The sequence below is a fragment of the Hyla sarda genome, chromosome 1, assembly GCF_029499605.1.
Source record: "Hyla sarda isolate aHylSar1 chromosome 1, aHylSar1.hap1, whole genome shotgun sequence".
Taxonomy (NCBI): domain Eukaryota; kingdom Metazoa; phylum Chordata; class Amphibia; order Anura; family Hylidae; genus Hyla; species Hyla sarda.
Window position 1 is genome coordinate 72,979,992 of NC_079189.1, and position 24,324 is coordinate 73,004,315.

The window sequence follows — 24,324 nt, forward strand, 5'->3', positions numbered from 1 at the left end:
ACAAATCTGATTTCAGACCCGAACAAAAATCGTGTGAAATCGGATGCGGATCAAATCGGATGTGTGTAATGGATCCAATTTTTTTTATGGAGGTCAATGGATCCGACTTTATATCCGACTTTAAGTTATAAAATCGTGTACTCAAGTCGGATGGAGAAATCGTGATGTGAACATAGCCTTAGCAGATGCACACAATTTTAACCTGTTATGGACCCAGGATGTACCGACACGTCCTGAGTCCGCTCCCAATCTATACCGCGGGGCCACAGCGGGTCGTAGCGGGTTGGGCCCAGCCTCTAACAAAAGCCAGGACCTGTGGCTAATAGCGTGCGGCACTGATCGCGGTGCCGCCCAGCTATTAATCCTTTAGATGCGGCGTTGAATGCCGCGTCTAAAGTGAAAGTAAAACAATGCCGGTTAGCTCAGGGGGCTGTTCGGCATGTCCGCGGCTAAATCGCGGCATCCCAAACAGCTGAGACACAGCAGGAGGGTCCCTTACCCTGCCTCCTGGTGTCGGCGAATGACTGCTCAGTGCCTGAGATTCAGGCATGAGCAGCCAAGCGGCAGAATCATCGATGAGTGGTTTCCTATGAAAAACCAGTGGTCAATGTAAAAGATCAGTGTGCGCAGTGTTATAGTCCCCTATGGGAGCTATAACACTGCAAAAAAAAGTGGGAAAAAAAAAGTGAAAAAAGATCATTTAACCCCTTCCCTAATAAAAGTTTGAATCACCCCTCTTTTCCCATTTAAAAAAAAAAAGTGTAAATAAAAATAAACATATGTGGTATCGCCCCGTGCGGAAATGTCCGAATTATTAAAATATATCATTAATTAAACTGCACGGTCAATGGCGTACACGCAAAAAAATTCTAAAGTCCAAAATAGTGTATGTTTGGTCACTTTTTACATTATGAAAAAAATGACTAAAAAGCAATCAATAAGTCCGTTCAATACAAAAATGATACCGCTAAAAACTTCAGATCACGGTGCAAAAAATTAGCCCTCATACCGCTAGATACACGGAAAAATAAAAAAGTTATAGGGGTCAGAAGATGACAATTTTAAGTGTATAAATTTTCCTGCAAGTAGTTATGATTTTTTCCAGAAGTACGACAAAATCAAACCTATATAAGTAGGGGATCATTTTAACCGTATGGACCTACAGAATAAAGAGAAGGTGTCATTTTTACCGAAAAATATACTGTGTAGAAACCGAAGCCCCCAAATTAACAAACTGCCGTTTAAAAAATTTTTTTGTCTCACAATGATTTTTTTTCCCCATTTCGCTGTAGATTTTTGGGTAAAATGACTGATGTCATTACAAAGAAGAATTGGTGGCGCAAAAAATAAGCCATCATATGGATTTGTAGGTGCAAAATTGAAAGAGTTATGATTTTTTAAAGGTAAGGAGGAAAAACGAAAGTGCAAAAACGGAAAACCCTGGGTCCTTAAGGGGTTAAAGGATCCCCCCCCCCCAGTATGTATATGTCAGGTGGAGCAGCACTCCATACCAACCAATCAGCGTGCAGTTTTCACTTTACTAATATTTAAAAAATAAAATAAAAAAAAAGCCCTCTGAAAAAATGAGCAGCAGTACGCTTGGTTGCTATGGGCAACTGTCATTAAGTCAGGTGTATGGGCACGTGGTGAGCTCCTTTTCAACCATAACAAACATCCGTGTCCTGGCGTGAAATGACAGCGCAGAAGAACCAGCCAATTGGAAGACGCGTTAAAGCGCCGTCCAATCACAGTTATCGTTAGATTCACACAGTTTCCGGGTCCCAGATCACGTGGTATTTAGACCTTGCAGTGAGCGGCAATCATGGGCAAGAGCGGCAGGATGGTGCTGATATTTGGGGGGTTCATGGCAGCGGTGGTAGCCGCTCTGTACCCCATATACTACCGCCCGATGACGCACATAGACGAGTACAGTGAGTGGCAGCTGTGCAGTGCGGGGATCACGTGACCGCTGGGTTCTGTACCTGCGGGGACCTTGAGTGACTGGGAAGCGTCAGGGCTTCGGTCTGTGGAGTGCGAGCTCTGCTGCCAAGGCCTTAGAATTAGTAGATATCAGTTTACCATGTCCTTACCATGTACTGGTTATTATATATTACATTTCATATATATCAGAAATGTCTGCGTTATAGGGGGAAACAAAACAAAAATTGCAACTTTTTGGGTGTTTTGCACGTGTACTTTTATATTAAAAAATACATATTGTGGAATATTTATCAAAACTTGTGCAGAGGAATACATGACCAGTATCCTATGGCAACCAATCACATTGCTTCTTTCATTTTTGAAAGGGCCTCTCAAAAATGAAGGAAGTGATCTGATTGGTTGTTATGGGCAACTGGTCAACTTTTCCTCTACACAGGTTTTGATAAATCTCCCCCATTATCGTTATTCTGTAGATCCATATGATTACGACGATAAGCAGTTTATATAGGTTTGGTTTTATTTTACTACTGCTAACCTTAAAAATAGGGATTGACCGATATTGATGTTTTTTTGGGGCCGATACCGATAATCTGTGAACTTTAGGGCCGATAGCCGATAATTTATACCGGAATATCAGTATAAGTTATCAGCTACTTCTCCTTCCCCACCCCACCCACCAAAGCGCTTTAACCCCTTAGGGCCTATTTTCACCTTAAGGACGGCGTTTTTCCGTTTTTGCATCTTTATTTTTTCCTCATCACCTTCTAAAAATCATAACGCTTTCAATTTTGCACATAAAATTCCATAATACGCTATTTTGGAATTTTTTTGCGCGTACGCCATTGACCGTGCAATTTAATTAACGATATATTTTTACAGTTCGGACATTTCCGCACGCGGCGATACCACATATGTTTATTTTTTATTTTTTTTATGGGAAAAGGGGGTGATTCAAACTTTCCTTAGGAAGGGGTTAAATGACCTTTTTGTTAACTTTTTTTTTTTCACTTTGTTTTTGCAGTGTTATAGCTCCCATAGGGACCTATAGCACAGCACACACTGATCTCTTATGCTGATCCCTGCAAAGCCATAGCTTTGCACAGATCAGTCAGATAGGGGCTCGATTGCTCAAGCCTGTAGCTCAGGCTTGGAGTAATCAAACCCTGATCGGACGCCGCGGAGACAGGTAAGGAGACCTCCGCCTGCGTCCCAGGTGATCGGAACATCGCGATTTTATCGCGATGTCCCGATCAGCCCGACTGAGCTGCCGGGAATTGTTTACTTTCACACGCGGCGGTCAACTTTGACCGCCACGTCTGAAGGGTTAATAGCATGTGGCACAACGATCAGTGCTGCACGCTGTTAGCCCAGGGTCCCGGCTATGAAAAGCAGCCGGGACCGACCCGGTGTGATGCGGGGTCACGGCCGTTTTAAACACCGGTACCGGGCTCTGGGCCTACAGGTACGCCCTAAGTCCTTAAGGATCGGGGATGCAGGGCGTACGCCCTGCATCCCCAAGAGGTAAAATCAATGAACTGCAGCGGCTTTTGTGGGGCCAGAGACCGCTGCTGCTACCTGCTACTCTCCCCCCTGCCTGTCCTGGGGTCCTGAGTCCAACCACCGTCGCTGCCCAATTGCCTCCCCGATTTTATAATTGCCTGGCGTCCGCGCTATTCCTGGCTCCGGCGGCGTCCTGAGCTGTCACTGTGCGCACTGACGGTGACGTCGCGTTGAGGGCGTCACTCGTCATTGAGCAGCACACAGCAATTTTGCAGGACGCCACAGGAGCCAGAAGTAACGCGGACCCTGGGAACAGGTCATTATAAAACCGGGGATGGGGGAGGCAATGGTGCGGCGGCAGCGGTGGTCTCTGGCCGGGGCGGGGCATTATCGGCAAGGTAATTGCCGATACCGATAATGTCCAAAATCGTGAATATCGGCCGATAATATCGGCCAAACCGATAATCGGTCGATCCCTACTTAACACTTAAAGGTGTACTCCTCCAGTGGAAAACTTTTTTTTTTTTTTTTTTTTAAATCAATATGCCAAAAAGTTACAGATTTGTAAATTATTTCTATTAAAAAGTCTTAATCCTTCCATTACTACTTAGCTGCTTAATACTACAGAGGGAATTATTTTCTTTTTGGAATCTTTATCTGTCTGTCCACAGTGCTTTCTGTTGACACCTCTGTCCATTTTAGGAACTGTCCTGAGCTGCATATGTTTGCTATGGGGATTTTCTCCTGCTCTGGACAGTTCCTGACACGGACAGAGGTGTCAGCAGAGAGCACCAGAAAAAGAAATCCAAAAAGAAAATAATTTCCTATGTAATATACAGCAGCTTATAAGTACTGGAAGGATTAAGATTTGTTAATAAAAGTAATTTACAAATCTGTTTAACTTTCTGGCATCAGTTGATTTAAGAAAAAAAAAAAGTTTTCCACCTGAGTACCCCTTAAATTTTTATTCTTTGCACCTTAACCTCAGGATTCAGTCCATTTTGACCTTAACCCCTTAAGGACCAAGGACGTACCGGTACGTCCTTGGTCCTGCTCTTCTGATATAACGCGGGGTTGCACAGTAACCCCGCGTCATATCATGGCGGGCCCGGCGTCATAGTGAAGCCGGGACCCGCCTCTAATAGCGCGCAGCGCCGATCGCGGCGCCGCGCGCTATTAACCCTTTACCCGCGCGCTCAAAGCTGAGCCGCGCGGCTAAAAGTGAAAGTGAAAGTTCCCGGCTAGCTCAGTCGGGCTGTTCGGGATAGCTAATCGCGGCATCCCGAACAGCTGACAGGACAGCGGGAGGGCCCCTACCTGCCTCCTCGCTGTCCGATCGCCGAATGACTGCTCAGTGCCTGAGATCCAGGCATGAGCAGTCATCCGGCAGAATCGTTGATCACTGGTTTCTTATGAGAAACCAGTGATCAACATAGAAGATCAGTGTGTGCAGTGTTATAGGTCCCTATGGGACCTATAACACTGCAAAAAAAAAGTGAAAAAAAAAAAAGTGAATAAAGATCATTTAACTCCTCCCCTATTAAAAGTTTGAATCACCCCCCTTTTCCAATAAAAAAAAAACACAGTGTAGATAAAAATAAAAATAAACATATGTGGTATCACCGCGTGCGGAAATGTCTGAATTATAAAAATATATCATTAATTAAACCGCTCGGTCAATGGCGTGCGCGCAAAAAAATTCCAAAGTCCAAAATAGTGCATTTTTGGTCACTTTTTATATCATTTAAAAATGAATAAAAAGTGATCAATAAGTCCTATCAATGCAAAAATGGTACCGTTAAAAACTTCAGATCACGGCGCAAAAAATGAGCGCTCATACCGCCCCATACACGGAAAAATAAAAAAGTTATAGGGGTCAGAAGATGACAATTTTAAACGTATTAATTTTCCTGCATGTAGTTATGATTTTTTCCAGAAGTCCGACAAAATCAAACCTATATAAGGAGGGTATCATTTTAATCGTATGGACCTACAGAATACATATCAGGTGTCATTTTTTACCGAAAAATGTACTACGTAGAAACGGAAGCCCCCAAAAGTTACAAAACTGCGTTTTTTTTTCAATTTTGTCGCACAATGATTTTTTTTCCCGCTTCACCATAGATTTTTGGGCAAAATGACTGACGTCATTACAAAGTAGAATTGGTGGCGCAAAAAATAAGCCATCATATGGATTTTTAGGTGTAAATTTGAAAGATTTATGATTTTTTAAAGGCAAGGAGCAAAAAACGAAAATGCAAAAACGGAAAAACCTCCGGTCCTTAAGGGGTTAAGGACAAAGCCAGTTTCATTTTTGCATTTTTTCCCCCCTCCTTTCCTTCTAAAATTCTTCTTTTATTCAGCAGCCAGGAACCGCAGCTAATGCCGGACACTGACATTGCGGTGTCAAATGTGCTGGAAATACACTCCCAACAGCTGAGCAGAGCTGATCAGGATCATCACAGGGAAATCCCGATGTCCCGATCAGCTGAGAGGACGGTGGGAGGGCCCTTACCTGCCAACTCACCATCCGATGGGTTCTTCAAGGCTCCATTCAGCCTAAGCAGGCTGGAGTAATGGCGTACCGATAACACTGATCAATGCTAACATTGTATGAACAGTGTATGCAATCAAGTGTATAAGGACTAAAAAATAGTGATAAAAAAAAAGTGATTTAACCCTTTCCTTAACCTTCTTAGCGGTTATCCTGAGCGTGACTCTGGGTTCATTTTCCCTGCCAGGAGCGGTAACCCCGAGTCACGCTCGAGGTAGCATTGCAGAGTTGCCGGGGTACAATATATTGCAAAAGCAATCGAATCGTGATTTTTGCTTTTTGCGATACGGCCCCCCAGGAAAACATGCGATTATCTGCTCTGGTCGGCTCCCGTGGCGGGGGCCGGCCAGAGCAGGTAAAGACAAATCTAGATACTAAGTCAGTGTTTCCCAACCAGGGTGCCTCCAGCTGTTCAAAACTACAACTCTCAGCATGCCTGAACAGCCAAAGGCTGTCCGGGCATGCTGGGAGGAGTAGTTTCACAACAGCTGGAGGCACCCTGCTAGAAAAAACACTGAGCTAAGTGTAAAAGACTCACCTACTCCCGTTCCCTGCAGATGCCGTTCCCCTCCGTGCGGCCTGGGGTGTCCTCTCTTCATTATTCACTTTGTAGGACCTTTTCAGCCAATCACTGGCCGCAGTGGTGTCACATGTCAAGCCAGTGATTGGCTGAAGGGGAAAGGACTTGTTCGGCAGCAAATACACTAGGTTTGAAATCTGCCCGGCAAACCTAGTGTGTGTGTTGCTGCCGAATGAGAAGGGGGATGAATGTGACAAAGGGGGGGAGGGGACATGGAGGGAGGAAGAATGTGACAGGGTTGGGAAGAATGTGACAAGGGGGAAGAATGTTACAGGGGGGAATGTGACAAAGGGGAAGAATGTGACAAGGGGGGGGGGATGTGACAAGGGGGGGATGTGACAAGGGGGAAGAATGTGACATGGGGGGGATGTTACAGGGGGAATGGGACAAGGGGGGGGGGGGAATGTGACATGGAGGGGGAAGAATGTGACAAGGGGGATGTGAAATGGGCGGTGGGAATAAAATGGGTAGGTACAATACATAATGCCAAATTTCCATGCAAAAAATTGTACCACTTTTGGTACAAATTTCCTGACATAATCATAACGCCAGGGAGGTTAATAAATGAAAATATGTAAACAAAAATAATCATAAACGTGGTATTGCCACATGCGTAAATGTTCGCGCTATAAAAAATATAACATTAATTAAACAGCACAGTTAATGGCGAATGTGTAAAAAAAAAATAAAAAAAAATAAAAATAAATATATATAAAAAAAAACTAAAGTCCAGAATTGCGTATTTTTTTAATTTATAAAAAATTCAAAAAGTCCCATCAAAGCAAAAAATGGTAACGATAAAAACTACAGACCATGGCGCAAAAAAATGAGCCCTCATATAGTTCCATTTACGGAAAAATAAAAAAGTTATAGGGGTCAGAAGCGGACATTTTTTAAACATACGAATTTTCGTACAAAAAGTTAAAAATTTTTTTTTTAAAAGAAGTAAAACAAAATCAAACCTATATAAGTAGGGTATCATTTAATCATATAGACCTACAGAATAAATATAAGGTATAATTTTTCCCGAAAAGTGCACGGAGTATAATCGGAAGCCCTCAAAATTTACAAAATTGTGGTTTTTTTTTTTTACCATATTACGGTTTTAGGTCCGGTTACAAACCGGATACGGGTCAAAAATGAGCTGGCCGGAGTCACTGTCAAGTACCGTAAATGGATTTCAGCGCCTGTCCGGCTGGGGTACAGGAGCGCCTGGTTTTCCCCTCCTCCAGCTGGATGAGCAACCTTAGGCTGAAAACTAGGTGTGAATGCAGCCTTACTCACCAGCACCAGTCATTTTCACTTATAGATCCCATGATCAACTTTGATAGTGGGATCTAAAGGTTTTTATGGTGTACAGCGATCACCGAATTCAGGTATTAGTCGTGAATCTTGGCTGCTGTTAAATAGGTCATTTCGCATTAATACTTTTCCACCCATGGCGTAAATATGTCATATGGTGGGAATGGATTTAAAAAAAAAATAAACCCATGCTCATATGGTGTTTTTAGACCAAAAATGCTGTGGCCAGATATTACCTGTGAATCAATAGGAAAGTATATGATGTCATTCCTACTCTCTACTCTACTGACTTGTAATGAGGAAAAACGCACGGGATAAAATGTATATATCTCTTGATGTGTGTCTGGTCTGGGCCGCCAAAATTAAATTTCTGTTTGATATTCATCGCTATTTAATTGTGTATTTTTTTTTTTTTAATATTCAACTCTGCTATATTTTTAGTAGACATTGGGGCTGCACGATTTATCAACCCTAACCTCTCCACTTATGTGAGGGTGGAATTATTGTCAGACGTCCCATGCAAGTCTGTAGGACTTCTGGCACATGCAGAGATGACCCGGGAGTTTTAAAACTCCTGCTGACTGTCCAGCAGGCAGGTCCAGAAAATTAGTTAGTGTGGGGGGCTGGGCTATGAGGACCAGAGTGTCATTGTTGCTTTTCTCCCACAAGGTTTAGATAGGAATACTGGGCTGGCTGGGATTCCACTTGGCTTTTTTTCAGGAAAAGACCCACACAGAATTTTTTCTTTTGCCTTTTATAGGCTCAGGGCTAGTTTTCTAAAATCCCATGAGGGTATGGCGTTTTTTGAAGAAATCTTGGTGTTTTTCCTCCTTTTAGGGTACGTTCACACATGTAGTATTCTTCTGATTTTATTACCTATTGACTTCAATGGGTAGGAAAATCAGCAGCAAACGAGGCACATGCAAACATTTCTTTAGACTTCTGTGGCGGGGAAAGAACGCAATGTGGATTTCATTTGACATTTCTTCTGGACACCCTGTAATCCTATGCTCTAACATCCCTATGCCTTTTTTTTTTTTTCCTAGAGCAAGAACAAGCAGTTAACCGAGCAGGAGTCATTCAGGAAAATGTGCAGCCTCCAGGTATATACATATCACATAATGGAGTAGCTTTCCATATCTCCCAGGATAAGCAATGAGTGTCTAACTTTTGGGGGTCTGACCGCTGAGACACCCCCTCCCATATAATCTTCAGAATGGGGCCGCAGCTTTCCATATATAGTACTGTATTGTGTAAATCATCCCCAGCACAGTGCCAGCTTTGTCAGTACTTAGGGTAACCCTTTTCTTGCTGTCCTGCTGTGTTACATAGCACTAACCCAGTGTATCAGTAGCCCATTCGCCCTCCCACATACCTTCTATAGTTTTGTACTGTGTGAACTCATGAGCCCAGCACTTCACAAGCCTGTTCAGTGTACTTTCACCAGTACTGTGTCGTGTCATAGCAGAGAGGAGTATATGATAGTTTGGACTGTGCAGTGATTGGCTAGAGAAGTAAGAAGTTCCCAAATTTAGCAAACTTTTCTTAAATAATTTCAGGCCACAAATAAAATTTTGGGGGGTTTGTCATAGAATTTGTGCTAAAATGAAGGATGTCTTCACAATGTACAATTGGTCATGCACCAAACAATTCCTCCTATGGCTATTAGAATGAGAGGAGGTTAAATAAAAAATGCAAAAACTAAAATTTGCCTCATCCAAATGGGCTAAATATGTAGCTATTCATTTCTAATCCTTTCACTGGGCAGTCTAGAAGAAAAAAACATGGCCAGATGGTGCTGGCCAATCACCGCTCATATCACTGGCCGGAGGACAAAGCAGAGATGCGGAGCGCTGCAGAGTGGCGATCGCATCTCAGGAATATAAAGGATGATTGCAACGTGTGTCAAAAGTGACACCTGCTGTGATCTGTCACTTACTGCTGGTACTGCTGCTCCCAACATGGCACTAATGGACAGATCGCAGCAGGTGTCACTCCTGACATCTGTTGCAATCGTCCTTTATAATCTGTAGAAGCTGGCGGCATGACCGCACCTCTCTGCTCCCCTGCCCGGCACTATTCCGTTGTTATATGACGTTCTCTTCAAATCACAAATTCATATGCCGCTGAGAGCTGTGATTGGCTGGCACAATCCGGCCAATCACAACTCTTAGCGCCAATATGAATCTGATGTGAAGAGAACTTCATATCACAGCGGAGTACATTTCAGAGCAGGGATTGCAGAGAAGTGTGGTGTGCTGCCCACTTCTACAGATTATAAAGGACACCCTCTGTAATTTGTCTTAGTGCAGGTACTACAGCTCCCAGCATGGAACAGTCTGTTCCATGCTGGGAGTAGTAGTAGTACTTAAATGTCAAAAATTGAGAGAATAAAGTTAAAGTAGTAAAAATCACACACTTTATAAAACACATTATTAAAATACATTATTAAAGGGGTACTCCGGTGAAAACCTTTTTTTATTTTTAATCAACTGGTGGCATAAAGTTAAACATATTTGTAAATTACTTTGATTAAAAAATCTTAATCCTTCCATTACTTATTAGCTGCTGAATACTACAGAGGAAATTCTTTTCTTTTTGGAATGCTCTCTGATCACGACCACAGTTCTCTCTGCGGACGTTATTATAATAATATTAACGCTTTATTTATTGTTTTCCTTAGTGGGATTTGAACCAAGGTCCCCAGCACTGCAAGGCGGCAGTGCTAACCACTTAGCCACCATGCTGCCCTTAACATACATCTGCTATGCATCTGCTATGCATCTGCTATGCATGGTTGCTAAAATGGACAGAGATGTCAGCAGAGAGCACTGTGCTCATGATGTCATCAGTGTTCCAAAAAGAAAGGAATTTCCTCTGTAGCATTCAGCAGCTAATGGAAGGATTAAGATTTTTTTAATAGAAGTAATTTACAAATATGTTTAACTTTCTGCCACCAGTTGATTTAAAAGAAAAAAGGTTCTCACCGGAGTACCCCTTTAACCCCTTAAGGACCAATGCAAATAAACCTGTACGCCCCTGAAAGACCAGGCCTGTTTTTTCAAATCGGGGATGTCTGTCTTTATTAGAGAATAACTCTGGTAACGTTTTGCCAATCACGATAATTCTGACATTGTTTTTTTGTCACAAGTCGTCCTTCATGTACATAGTAAAAGTAAGCCAATATAATTTGTATTTCTTTTTACAATGCAAAAAATCATGAAATTTTTACAAAAAATTAGATTTTTTGCTATTTTAACACTAATTGGTTGCATATATTTATACTTACTGACCAAATAGTTTATGAAACTTATACTTTCAGATGTCTACTTTATTTTGACGTTATTTTTTAGTTTTTAATTAACATTTTAAATTAGTTAGAACCCTAACAATTTAACTTGAAATTTTGAAAATTTAAAAAGTACATATTTTTTATGTGCTATGCAAGGTTTGCAGAAATTAAAAGGTAGTAGAACATAGGAACACCCCCCCCCCCCCCCCCAATGACCCCATTTTAAAAACTAGACCCCTCAAGGTATTCGCTAGGGGGTACAGTGAGTATTTTAACACCATTGTTTTTTGGCAGGAATTATTACAAAGTCAGTGTTAAAAATTCGAAAATTGCAATTTTTCACAAATGCATCATTTGGGGGGCATATTTTTTGTACATCACTTCTGATATTGAAAGAAATGCACCCTATATTTTATTTAGCTGCTTGTCCCATGTTCGGAAATACCCCCGCTTTGGCCATATATGGTTCCTTGGCCGCGTGGTAGGACTCGGAAGGAGAGGAGCGCCATTTGGCTTTCAGGGCAAAACAGTTCCCCTCACAAGTGACCCCATTTATATACCGCACCCCTACAAGTTATTGGCTGGACCAGGGACCACTCTGATTGGTCCTTGGTTGGCTGGCAGTATAACACGTCTGTCTGTGACAGTTAAGGCTCCTGATGGATATATCCGCCATGTTGTGGGAATAAGCACCCGCTCATGGCGAATATATCCATTACTGCTGCGGCTGGGTAGCTCAGTGTGTCCGCTCATGACTGCTGGCGGAAAATCCGCCGCTATGAGTGGACGCACAAAGCTACCCAGCCGCAGCAGCGAGCTCATTACCGTGACTGCTGCATAATGTGTAGGATCACGTGGCGGACATCCGCAGCATATTACATCCTGCGGATGTCCGCCAATGCGATCCTACACATTATGCTTTTTTTTTTTTTTTTTTTTTTTTATTAGATTCATTTAATAAATGTATTTTTAATATATATATATATATATATATATATATATATATATATATATATATATATTTATTTTTACACTTTTATTACATTTTTATTTATTTTTACACTTTTATTTTTATTTATTTATTTTTACACTTTTTAATGCTTTGGAATACTTAGTATTCCAAAGCATTGCAGTTATATGCTGCCTGCCAGTTTTCACTAGCAGGCAGCATATTTCACTAGCAGGCAATACCCAGGGCAGACCTGGGGGTCTTTATAGGACCCCCGGCTGCACAGGTATGCAGCAGCACCCCACGATGCTCCGGGGTGCTGCAGGAGAGACAGAGGGAGCCCCCTCCCTCTGTCAGAACTCCTTACAGCGCGCAGTCACTTCTGACCGCGGCTGTAAGGGTTAAACTGCCGGTAGTGAAGTGGACTTCACTCCCGGCAGTGCGGCAGGCCCCGGCCAGCCGCGTATTACACGCAGCCCCCCGCGATCGCGATGCGGGGTGCTGCAGAGGAGACAGAGGGAGCTCCCTCCCTCTGTCATAACACTTACAGACCGCGGTCACTTCCGACCGCGGCTGTAAGGGTTAAAACTGCCGGGACCGAAGTTTACTTCGGTCCTGGCAGTGCAGCAGTGTCCCGGCTGTGTGTTACAGCCGAGTCCCTGCCGCGATCTCGTGGGTGCACTGGGCAGCACCCACGAGAAGAATGGACGAGTATAGACGTCCAGGTGCGGGAAAGGCCGCCAACCTGGACGTCTATACTCGTCCATGGTCTTTATCGGGTTAATACAAAGTTTTACAAAATTATTTAAAAAAATTGACAATTACATGGCCCTTTTATCCATTTTTAAAGGGGTTATTCAGGAAAAACTTATATATATATATAAGTTTTTCCTGAATAACCCCTTTAAAAATGGATAAAAGGGCCATGTAATTGTCAATTTTTTTTAAATAATTTTGTAAAACTTTGTATTAAAGGGGTACTCCGGTGAAAACCTTTTTTCTTTTAAATCAACTGGTGGCAGAAAGTTAAACATATTTGTAAATTACTTCTATTAAAAAAATCTTAATCCTTCCAGTACTTATGAGCTTTCTGTCTAAGTGCTCTCTGATGACACGTGTCTCGGGAACCGCCCAGTTTAGAAGAGGTTTGCTATGGGGTTTTGCTTTTAACCTCTTCAGGACATAGGGCGTATGGATACGCCCTGAATCCCGAGTCCTTAAGGACCGAGGGCGTATCCATACGCCCGTGGGAATTCCGGCCCCCACCGCTAGCCGGTTGGGGACCGGAGCCGGATGCCTGCTGAAATCGTTCAGCAGGCATCCCGGCATATCGCCCAGGGGGGTCATTATGCCCCCCCATGTCGGCGATCGCCGCAGATCGCTGGACAATTCAGTCCAGCGATCTGCGGCGATTCCGGGTCAATCGGGTCTCCAGTGACCCAGAATTACTGGCTGTTCGGGTCCGTCTCTGACGGCCCCGAACAGCCAGAGCCTGCAGGGGTGAGGTGGCACCGGTGCCACCTCACGATCGCCCTGATTCGTCTGCCGGATTACCGGCCGACCAATCAGGGCGCCTGCTGTGGGTGTCACTCCCGCGCCCGCTCCGCCCCTCTTCTGGAGGACGTGAGCGGGTGCGGGACGTGCACCCCGGGTGCTGGGGACCCCGATCCCCGGCGCCCCTGTTGGGATCGGGGCCCCAGGAGCAGCTGCGGCGGCGGGACTGACCTGCAGCGTCTGGATCGTTGGAGGTGAGTGACAGCCTCCTGCTGTTGCTTAGCAACAGCTCCCAGCATGCAAAAAGGGCATGCTGGGAGCTGTAGTTATGCAACAGCAGGAGGCAGACCACCACAACTCCCAGCATTCCCTTATGGGCATGCTGGGACTTATGGTTTTGCAACAGCTGGAGGCACATTCTTTCTATGGAAAAGTGTACCTTCAGCTGTTGTCTAACTACAACTCCCAGCTTGCACAAACAGCTAAAGTGCATGCTGGGAGTTGTAGTTGTGCATCTGCTGGTTGCATAACTACAACTCCCAGCATGCCCGTTGGCTGTCGGTGACTGCTGAGAGTTGTAGTTTTGCAACAGCTGAAGGCACACTGGTTGTGAAACTCAGAATTTTTTTTTACCTAACTCAGTGTTTCACGACCGGTGTGCCTCCAGCTGTTGCAAACTACAACTCTCAGCAGTCACCGTACACCATGCACCGTACATGCTGGGAGTTGTAGTTTTGCAACAGCTGGAGGCACACTGGTTGTGAAACACTGAGTTAGGTCACAAACTCAGTGATACATAACCAGTGTGCCTACAGTTGTTGCAAAACTGCAACTCTCAGAAGTCACCGACAGCCAACGGGCATGCTGGGAGTTGTAGTTATGCAACAGCTGGATGTCCCCCCCCCCCCCCCCCCCCCCCAATGTGAACGTACAGGGTACACTCACATGGGCGGAGGATTACAGTAAGTATCAGGCTGCAAATTTGAGCTGCCGCAAACTTTCTGCTGCAGCTCAAATTGCCAGCGAGAAACTACTGTGAACCCCCACCCGTGCGACTGTACCCTAAAAACACTACACTAACACAAAAAATAAAATAAAAAGTAAAAAACACTACGTATACACATACCCCTACACAGCCCCCCTCCCCTCCCCAATAAAAATGAAAAACGTCTGGTACGCCACTGTTTCCAGAACGGAGCCTCCAGCTGTTGCAAAACAACTCCCAGTATTGTCGGACAGCCGTTGACTGTCAAGGCATGCTGGGAGTTTTGCAACAGCTGGAGGCACCCTGTTTGGGAATCACTGGCGTAGAATACCCCTATGTCCACCCCTATGCAATCCCTAATTTAGGCCTCAAATGCGCATGGCGCTCTCACTTTGGAGCCCTGTCGTATTTCAAGGCAACAGTTTAGGGTCACATATGGGGTATCGCCGTACTCGGGAGAAATTGTGTTACAAATTTTGGGGGGTATTTTCTGCTTTTACCCTTTTTAAAAATGTAAAATTTTTGGGAAAACAAGCATTTTAGGTAAAAAAAAAAGTAGGGTTAGGGTTTACATATGCAAAAGTCGTGAAACAGCTGTGGGCTATTATGGTTCACTTAACCCCTTGTTACGTTCACCGAGGGGTCTAGTTTCCAAAATGGTATGCCATGTGGGGGTTTTTTTGCTATCCTGGCACCATAGGGGCTTCCTAAATGCGGCATGCCCCCAGAGAAAAATTTGCGTTCAAAAAGCCAAATGTGACTCCTTCTCTTCTGATACCTGTAGTGCGCCAGCAGAGCACTTTTCACCCCCATATGGGGTGTTTTCTGAATCGGGAGAAATTGGGCTTCAAATTTTTAGGGGTATTTTCTGCTATTACCCTTTTTAAAAATAAAAAAATTTTGGGAAAACAAGCATTTTAGGTAAAAATTTTTTTTTTTTTTTTACATTTGCAAAAGTCGTGAAACACCTGTGGAGTATTAAGGTTCACTTTATCCCATGTTACATTCCCCGAGGGGTCTAGTTTCCAAAATGGTATGCCATGTGTTTTTTTTTTTTGCTGTTCTGGCACCATAAGGGCTTCCTAAAGGTAACATGCCCCCCAAAAACCATTTCAGAAAAACATACTCTCCAAAATCCCCTTGTTGCTCCTTCCCTTCTGAGCCCTCTACTGCGCCCGCCGAACACTTTACATGGACATATGAGCTATGTCCTTACTCGAGAGAAATTGGGCTACAAATACAAGTAAAAATTTTGTCCTTTTACCCCTTGTAAAAATTCAAAAATTGGGTCTACAAGAACATGTGAGTGTAAAAAATGAAGATTGTGAATTTTCTCCTTCACTTTGCTGCTATTCGTGTGAAACACCTAAAGGGTTAAAACGCTGACTGAATGTCATTTTGAATACTTTGGGGGGTGTAGTTTTTATAATGGGGTCATTTATGGGGTATTTCTAATATGAAGACCCTTCAAATCCACTTCAAACCTGAACTGGTCCATGAAAAATACTGAGTTTGAAAATTTTGTGAAAAATCGGAAAATTGCTGCTGACCGTTGAAGCCCTCTGGTGTCTTCCAAAAGTAAAAACACGTCAATTTTATGATGCAAACATAAAGTAGACATATTGTATATGTGAACCAAAAAAAATGTATTCGTAATATCCATTTTCCTTACAAGCAGAGAGCTTCAAAGTTAGAAAAATGCTAAATTTTCTAATTTTTCATCAAATTTACGGATTTTTCACCAAGAAAGGATGCAAGTATCGACAAAAATTTACCACTATGTTAAAGTAGAATATGTCACGAAAAAACAATCTCTGAATCAGAATGATAACTAAAAGCATTCCAGAGTTATTAATGTTTAAAGTGACAGTGGTCAGATGTGCAAAAAACGCTCCGGTCCTTAAGGCCAAAATGGGCTCCGTCCTGAAGGGGTTAAACTGGGCGGTTCCCGAGACAAGTGTCATCAGAGAGCAAGACAGAAAAGAACAACTCAACTTCAGAAGCTCATAAGTAACTTTCTGGAGCCAGTTGATATTTAAAAAAAAGTTTTTTCCCGGATAACCCCTTTATATTAGCCGGCTACATTTTTATGTCCCTGCCCGCTCACATAAATTGGTCCCTGATCTAAAATTAATACAAATTTTGTTCAAAAAAATATGAATTTCGTTCCCCTAATTTTTTTTCATCCATACAGTTTTTTTGTTTGTTTTTTAACACCAGATTGTAAATAGATAATGAGTAATCTGTCCCCTTTGTTTTGTTTTATCCCTATTTTAGGTTTGAAGGTGTGGAGCGACCCTTTCTCTAAGAAGTAAAATTGAACTTAATCAAGTATTCCACCTGTAAGGAGCTGTTGCCTTCATGGATTTTGTACATATGTAATAAACTTTAGAATTTTTGGCTTATTTAATGAAACATTTGAATATAACAATGGGTCACCATAACTATTTTTTTCTTAAATAAATAAATAGTATGGGGAGATATATTACTGTGTGTTTTAGCCACACACATTTTTGAAACTAAGAGGCTCAAGTGACGTGTAATTTCTCAAAAGTCTTGTGTGTTGTGATAAATTTGGCGCACATGCATGGGATTTTTGCTTCTGTTAAGTTGTTGTAAGCAAGATTTGTACCTGCAAGGTTTGCCTGTATTGGTTTGCGACATTTGGAGCCCCCTGTGACAAAGTTTGGAACATTTTGGAGAAAATTTTCACATGAGAAATCACAACCATTGCAAAGTCGTTTAAGTAAGCAAGTTTGGCAAAAAAAAAAAACTATAGGACAAAAGTCTGAGTTGCAAAACCATTGATGCACCGCATTTCCACACTTTTTTTTTAATTTTTTTTTTACACACTAAAAAATCCTTAATAAATAGGCTATCCTCTGTATTGCAGACCTTTTCAATCCTTTACACCCCTGCACTTAGTTCAGTATAGGGACAGCTGCCATTTAAGGCGGATCATCCAAGTAGTCTGCACTGATGCCTATCCCCAAAGCTATAGCACAAGTTTTTATGTAATGTTCACACTGCTGCTGTGTTCCATTAAAGGGCACTCCGTCCCTCACTCCGGTGGAGAGATGGGAGTTGAGCAGAAAAAAAAAAATACTGCATGGCTGATCCTTTTTTTTTTTTTTTCTCGCTCAACTACTGATAGAGCCTAAAGTTTTTTTTTTGTTAAAAAAAAAAAAAAAAAAAGTACAGACATGGACAAAATTTTTGGTACCCCTTTCTTATAAAAGACAGAAAACCCCACAATGCATCCTGAAACTGACAAATGTAATAATGAATAAAAATTAACTGTTAAAAAAATGAGACATTTCCTTTTGAATTGTGGTTAACAGAATCATTTTGAAAAACAATATAATGAAACTGGCCTGGACAAAAATACTGGTACCTTTTTAAAATTATCCGTTTATTTACAGTTTTTTTTTTTTTATTGGGAAAAGGGGGGTGATTCATACTTTTATTAGGGAAGGGGTTAAATGATGTTTATTAACTTTTATTTTTTCACTTTTTTTTTTGCGATGTTATAGCTCCCATAGGGGTCTATAACACTGCACACACTGATCTTTTAAATTGACCAATGGTTTCTCATAGGAAACCATTGATCAATGATTCTGCCCCTTGACTGCTCATGCCTGGATCTCAGGCACTGAGCAGTCATTCGGAGATCGGACAGTGAGGAGGCAGGTAGGGAACCTCCTGCTGTCCTGTAAGCTGTTCGGGATGCCGCGATTTCATCATGGTGATCTCGAACAGCCCCCTGAGCTAACCGGCAATGGTTTACTTTCACTTTACTAGTGCCGCGTGCTATTAGCCACGAGTCCCGGACGTTGCTAGGTGCCGGGCTTGACCCGCTATGACACGTGGCCTCACGTTATAGACAGGGAGTGGGCTCTGTCCCCAACAGGAGAGATATATATACAACAACTGCAGGATATAGCTTTAAACTGTAACTCAGATGTTGGTCAGGTATCAGGATACCTGTTTAACCCCATAATGACCACGGATGTAAATGAACCTCCTGGTTTGGCGGTACTCAGCCCCTAGACATCTTATCCCTTATCCAAAGAATAAGATGTCTGATCGCTGGGGACACTCGCGATCTCGGCTGTGGCACCCCAGACATCTGGTGCATGGAGCGAACTTCGCTCTGTGCCTGATGACTGGCGATGTGGAGGCTCGTGATGTCATGGCCTCAATGCAAGTCTAGGGGAGGGGGCGTCACGGCTGTCATTCCCCCTTCCATAGATTTGCATTGAGGAGGCATGACCATGACGTCATGAGCCCCCGGCAATGCACCCGACGCTCTAAACGAATGTACAGCAGAGAGATCTCAGGGGTCCCCAGTGGTCGGACCCCCTTGATCAGACATCTTATCCCCTATACTCTGGATAGGGGATGAGATGACTAGGGGCATATACCCCTTTAAACAGGTATCCTGCTGCCTTACCAACATTGGAGTTATGCTTTAAGGGCCTTATAATCCCAGCTGTACAAAGGTGCTGTATGATGTTTACATACACTGTACACTGTGGACATAGACCTTCTATAGGATTCCTGGAGAGATACCCACATCAGGTGCATATGAATCTGTGTGTAAACAGCCAGCACCCCAAGATTTTCACTCCAGAACTACAAAAAATAAGATGTAACATACAATGGCTCTGATTTACTATTGGGTTCCTGACTGGTGTTTATCAGGTTGTGCACCAAAATGTGTCATGTAAACTAACAATGTTCGTAGTAGCAGAGTCCGTATTTACTCGGTCAGAATTGTCTGTTGTACTGCGCCAAGATTTAGCATGTCTGCTGTACACCAAAATTGTAAATACTGTAGGGGGGGTCAAAAGTTACTTCAGCACCGAATGCACCTACAGTGGGGTTCAAAAGTTTGGGCACCTCAGGTAAAAATTTGTATTAATGTGCATAAAGGAAAGATGGAAAAATCTCCAAAAGGCATCAGACTACAGATTACAGGTGTGTGCTCCAATTTTTCTTCTCTCCTGCACATTTGAAGATTACTGTGGTTGCTATATGTGAGCACTACGCTGTACCCTGCTTCACGTTTCATCCCCCCCCACCACCACCATATAGGCACCTATGTTGGCTATATCCACTTACCTTCCTTGCCTGCAGTGCCCAGTTGCTTCTTTTGTCAAGTTGTTTGTATAAAGCCTAAAGATATGTTTTGCCATAAGACGTGGCGAGTGCTTTCATTCATACCTTCCACATGTACTTTCTAAGTGGGGAAGGAAATTCAACTAAACAGAAACCCCAACAATAATAGTCTGGTCCCTTATTGTGTACTAACTTGTCATAAGAGGAAGAAAACAATGAGCTGCTTTGCATTTTCTTCTTCCCACAATTCCTAGTAGAATGCTAAAGGTTCTCCACACACCATGCTTTCTTCAAGGGGGAACCGATAACTTCTGACCTAATGGAGAGAAAAATACAAGTGCATTACTTGTAGCCTCCACTAGGTGACAGTATAATCTTGGTCTATGTTGGCTAAGTGGTTCATATCCTGTGTTTGAATACTAAACACTTTATACAGTTTTATCACTCTGCATTAACAAATGTATAAAAAAATAATTTTAAAAGAGCATTTTTCTTTAGTTTTAAAAAGCTGTTACACCATAACTGATCCAGTCCGAATTTACCCTAAATTTGGATGTAGAGGGCTGTAATGCATATAGGACATCCAGAGATCTATGGAACCAATCTTTGATCACTGCAATGTTTTATGGTGACCTTCCATCAGTTCAGGGAGTGAAAAGGGAAAAGAAGCAGCATTCACAGCTTTTAGCTTTCCTTTAGTTTCTTTTGACCTTGGAGTACTTCATATAATGGCAAAGTGTGGTGCACATAACATTATAAAGAGCTATTTTGTGGGTACAGACCAGCACTGCTGAAAGGGATTGTAAAAGATCTTTGCTAATTTATTGAAAAGGAAGAACTAAATTGTTGTATTGACATAAGTATTCAGACCCTTTACTCAGTACTTATTTGAAGCCCCTTTGGCAGTGATTACAGCCTCCAGTCTTTTGGGTATAATGCTACAAGGTTTGCACACCTGAATATGGGGATTCTCTGCCATTCTTTTCTGTCGATCCTCTCAAGCTCTGTCAGGTTTAATGGGGACCTTGGTGAAAGCCTTTTTCAGGTCTCTCCAAAGATATTCAAGTCGAGTTACTCAAGGACATTAACCCCTTAAGGACTCAGCCCATTTTGGCCTTAAGGACTCAGACAATTTAATTTTTACGTTTTCATTTTTTCCTCCTCGCCTTCTAAAAATCATAAGTCTTTTATATTTTCATCCACAGACTAGTATGAGGGCTTGTTTTTTGCGCGACCAGTTGTCCTTTGTAATGACTTCACTCATTATATCATAAAATGTATGGCGCAACCAAAAAACACTATTTTTGTGGGGAAATTAAAACGAAAAACGCAATTTTGCTAATTTTGGAAGGTTTCGTTACAATTTATGGTAAAAATGACTTGTGTTCTTTATTCTGGGTCAATACGATTAAAATGATACCCATTATTACATACTTTTATATTATTGTTGCGCTTAAAAAAAATCACAAACTTTTTAACCAAATTAGTACGTTTATAATCCCTTTTTATTTTTCCGTATAAGCGGCCGTATGGGGGCTCATTTTTTGCGCCATGATCTGTACTTTTTTTTTTATACCACATTTGCATATAAAAAACTTTTAATTAATTTTTTATTTTTTTTAAAATAAAATGTATTAAAAAAGTAGCAATTTTGGACTTTTTTTTTTCGTTCACGCCGTTCACCGTACGGGATCATTAACATTTTATTTTAATAGTTCGGACATTTACGCACGCGGCGATACCAAATATGTCTATAAAATTTATTTTTTACGCTTTTTGGGGGTAAAATAGGAAAAAACGGACGTTTTACTTTTTTATTGGGGGAGGGGATTTTTCACTTTTTTTTTACTTTTACATTTTTTGAAATTTTTTTTTACACTTCAATAGTCCCCATAGGGGACTGTTCATAGCAATACCATGATTGCTAATACTGATCTGTTCTATGTATAGGACATAGAACAGATCAGTGTTATCGGCGATCTTCTGCTCTGGTCTGCTTGATCACAGACCAGAGCAGGAGACGCCGGACGGAGGAAGGAGAGGGGACCTCCGTGCGGCGTTCTGAATGATCGGATCCCCGCAGCAGCGCTGCGGGCGATCCGATCATTCATTCAAATCGCGCACTGCCGCAGATGCCGGGATCTGTATAGATCCCGCCACCTGAGGGGTTAATGGCGGCCATTGCTGGCGGGTCCCTGGCTGCGATCAGCAGCCGGGATCAGCCGCGCATGACACGGGCATCGCTCCGATGCCCGCGGTTATGCACAGGACATAAATGTACGTCCTGTTGCGTTAAGTACCACCGCACCAGGACGTACATTTACGTCCTGCGTCCTTAAGGGGTTAAAGGGGTACTCCGGTGGAAAACTTTTTTTTTTTTTTTTTTTAATCAACGGGTGCCAGAGAGTTAAACAGATTTGTAAATCACTTCTATAAAAAAAATCGTAATCCTTCCACTACTTATTAGCTGCTGCTGAATACTATAGAGGAAATTCTTTTCTTTTTGGAACACAGTGCTCTCTGCTGACATCTCTGTCCATTTTAGGAACTGTCCAGCGCAGCATATGTTTTCTATGGGGATTTTCTCCTACTCTGGACAGTTCTTAAAATGGACAGAGGTGTCAGCAGAGAGCACTGTAGTCCTGATATGAGCACAGAGCTCTGTGTTCCAAAAAGAAAATAATTTCCTCTGTAGTATTCAACAGCTAATAAGAACTGGAAGGAATAAGATTTTTTAATAGAAGTCATTTACAAATCTGTTTAGCTTTCTGGCACCAGTTGATTTAAAAAAATATAAAAATTAAAAAGTTTTCCACCGGAGTACCCCTTAAGGACCCATGACGTACGTGTACGTCATGGAGAATTCTAGCCGCCGCCGCGCACCGGGTGGGGATCGGACCGAAATGCCTGCTGAAATCATTCAGCTGGCATCCCGTGCAAACGCCCAGGGAGGTCATCAGACCCCCCCCCCATGTTGGCGATTGCGGCAAATCGCAAGTGAATCCACACTTGCGATTACGGGTCTATAGTGACCCGGAATATAAGGGGGATTGCGGTTGTCTAAGACACCCATGATCCCCCTGAAGGCATAGGAGGGAGGTGGCAGGGGTGCCACCCTTCCTATCCCTGCTATTGGTGGTCTAGACGTGACCACCAATAGCAGATCGGGGGCGGGGGGGGGTTAACTTTCGTTTTCCCCGTCCTGCCCACCCACAATAGGCGGGGCAGGACGGGGAAACGACGGGGATCGGCGCCGAAGATCCACTTACCGATCCTGCGGGCGGCGATGACGTGCGGCTGGATCCGACGTGAGTTGCCTAGCAACATCTAGAGGGTACAGTTTGAGACCATTATACAGTGGTCTCTAACTGTAGCCCTCCAGATGTTGCAAAAATACAACTACAATTCCCAGCATAACCCTTTAGGTGTTTCACAGGAATAGCAGCAAAGTGAAGGAGAAAATTCAAAATCTTCATTTTTTACACTCACATGTTCTTGTAGACCCAGTTTTTGAATTTTGAAATACCTCATATGTGTATGTCAAGTGTTCGTCGGGCGCAGTAGAGGGCTCAGAAGTTAAGGAGCAACAATGGGATTTTGGAGAGTGAATTTTGCTGAAATGGTTTTTGGGGGGCATGTCACATTTAGGAAGCCCCTATGGTGCCAGAACAGCAGAAAACCCCACATGGCATACCATTTTGGAAACTAAACCCCTCAAGGCACGTAACAAGGGGTCCAGTGAGCCTTAACACCACCTCACAGGTGTTTTACGACTTTTTGTTAAAGTTGGATGTGTAAATGAAGAAAAAAAATTTTTTTTTACTAAAATACTGTTTTTTCCCTAAATTGCACATTTGGGATAATAGGAGAAAATGACCCCCAAAATTTATAACCCTATTTCTTCTGAGTATGGAAATACCCCATGTGTGGACGTCAAGTGCTCTGCTGGCGAACTACAATGCTCAGAAGAGAAGGAGCGCCATTGAGCTTTTGGAAAGAGAATTCGTTTGGAATGGAAGTCTGGGGCCATATGCATTTACAAAGCCCCCCGTGGTGCCAGAACAGTGGACCCCGCCCCACATGTGACCCCATTTTGGAAACTACACCCCTAACAGAATTTAATAAGGGGTGCAGTGAGTGTTTACACCACACTGGCGTGTGACATATCTTTGGAACAGTGGGCTGTGCAAATGAAAAATTAACATTTTCATTTTCACAGACCACTGTTCCAAAAATCTGTCAGACACCTGTGGGGTGTAAATGCTCACTGTACCCCTTATTACATTACGTGAGGGGTGTAGTTACCAAAATGGGGTCAAATGTGGGGGAAGTCCATTGTTCTGGCACGATGGGGGCTTTGTAAACACAAATTTTCTCTTCAAAATCCCAATGGCGCTCCTTCTCTTCTGAGCATTGTAGTGCGCCAGCAGAGCACTTTACATCCACATATGGGGTATGTTCTTACTGGGGTTACAAATTTTTTTTTTTTCCTTATACTGCTTATGAAAATATAAAGTATGGGGCAACACCAGCATGTTAGTGTAAAAAAATTTAAAAATTTACACTAACAGGCTGGTGTAGCCCCCAACTTTTCCTTTTCATAAGG

The 24,324-nt window shown here is 42.7% G+C and overlaps 1 protein-coding gene and 1 long non-coding RNA gene across 3 annotated transcripts in view; one reads left to right on the top strand and one right to left on the bottom strand.

Moving 5' to 3' along the window:
• The window catches only part of SEL1L3 (SEL1L family member 3), a 119,708-nt gene extending 118,050 nt beyond the window's left edge, over positions 1-1,658 (bottom strand). Inside the window, exon 1 of one of the 2 annotated variants that reach the window (XM_056555929.1) lies at positions 1,598-1,658. The gene's annotated coding sequence lies outside the window, so the exon portion shown is untranslated. Of the gene's footprint in view, positions 1-1,511 lie in introns of both variants that reach the window. The other variant, XM_056555919.1, reaches the window with a different exon arrangement.
• LOC130355604 (uncharacterized) lies at positions 1,654-17,002 on the top strand. Its single transcript, XR_008888594.1, has 3 exons — positions 1,654-1,793; positions 8,924-8,980; positions 16,875-17,002. It is a non-coding gene; the product is annotated as an uncharacterized LOC130355604 (long non-coding RNA).
• The last annotated feature ends 7,322 nt before the right edge of the window (positions 17,003-24,324 follow it).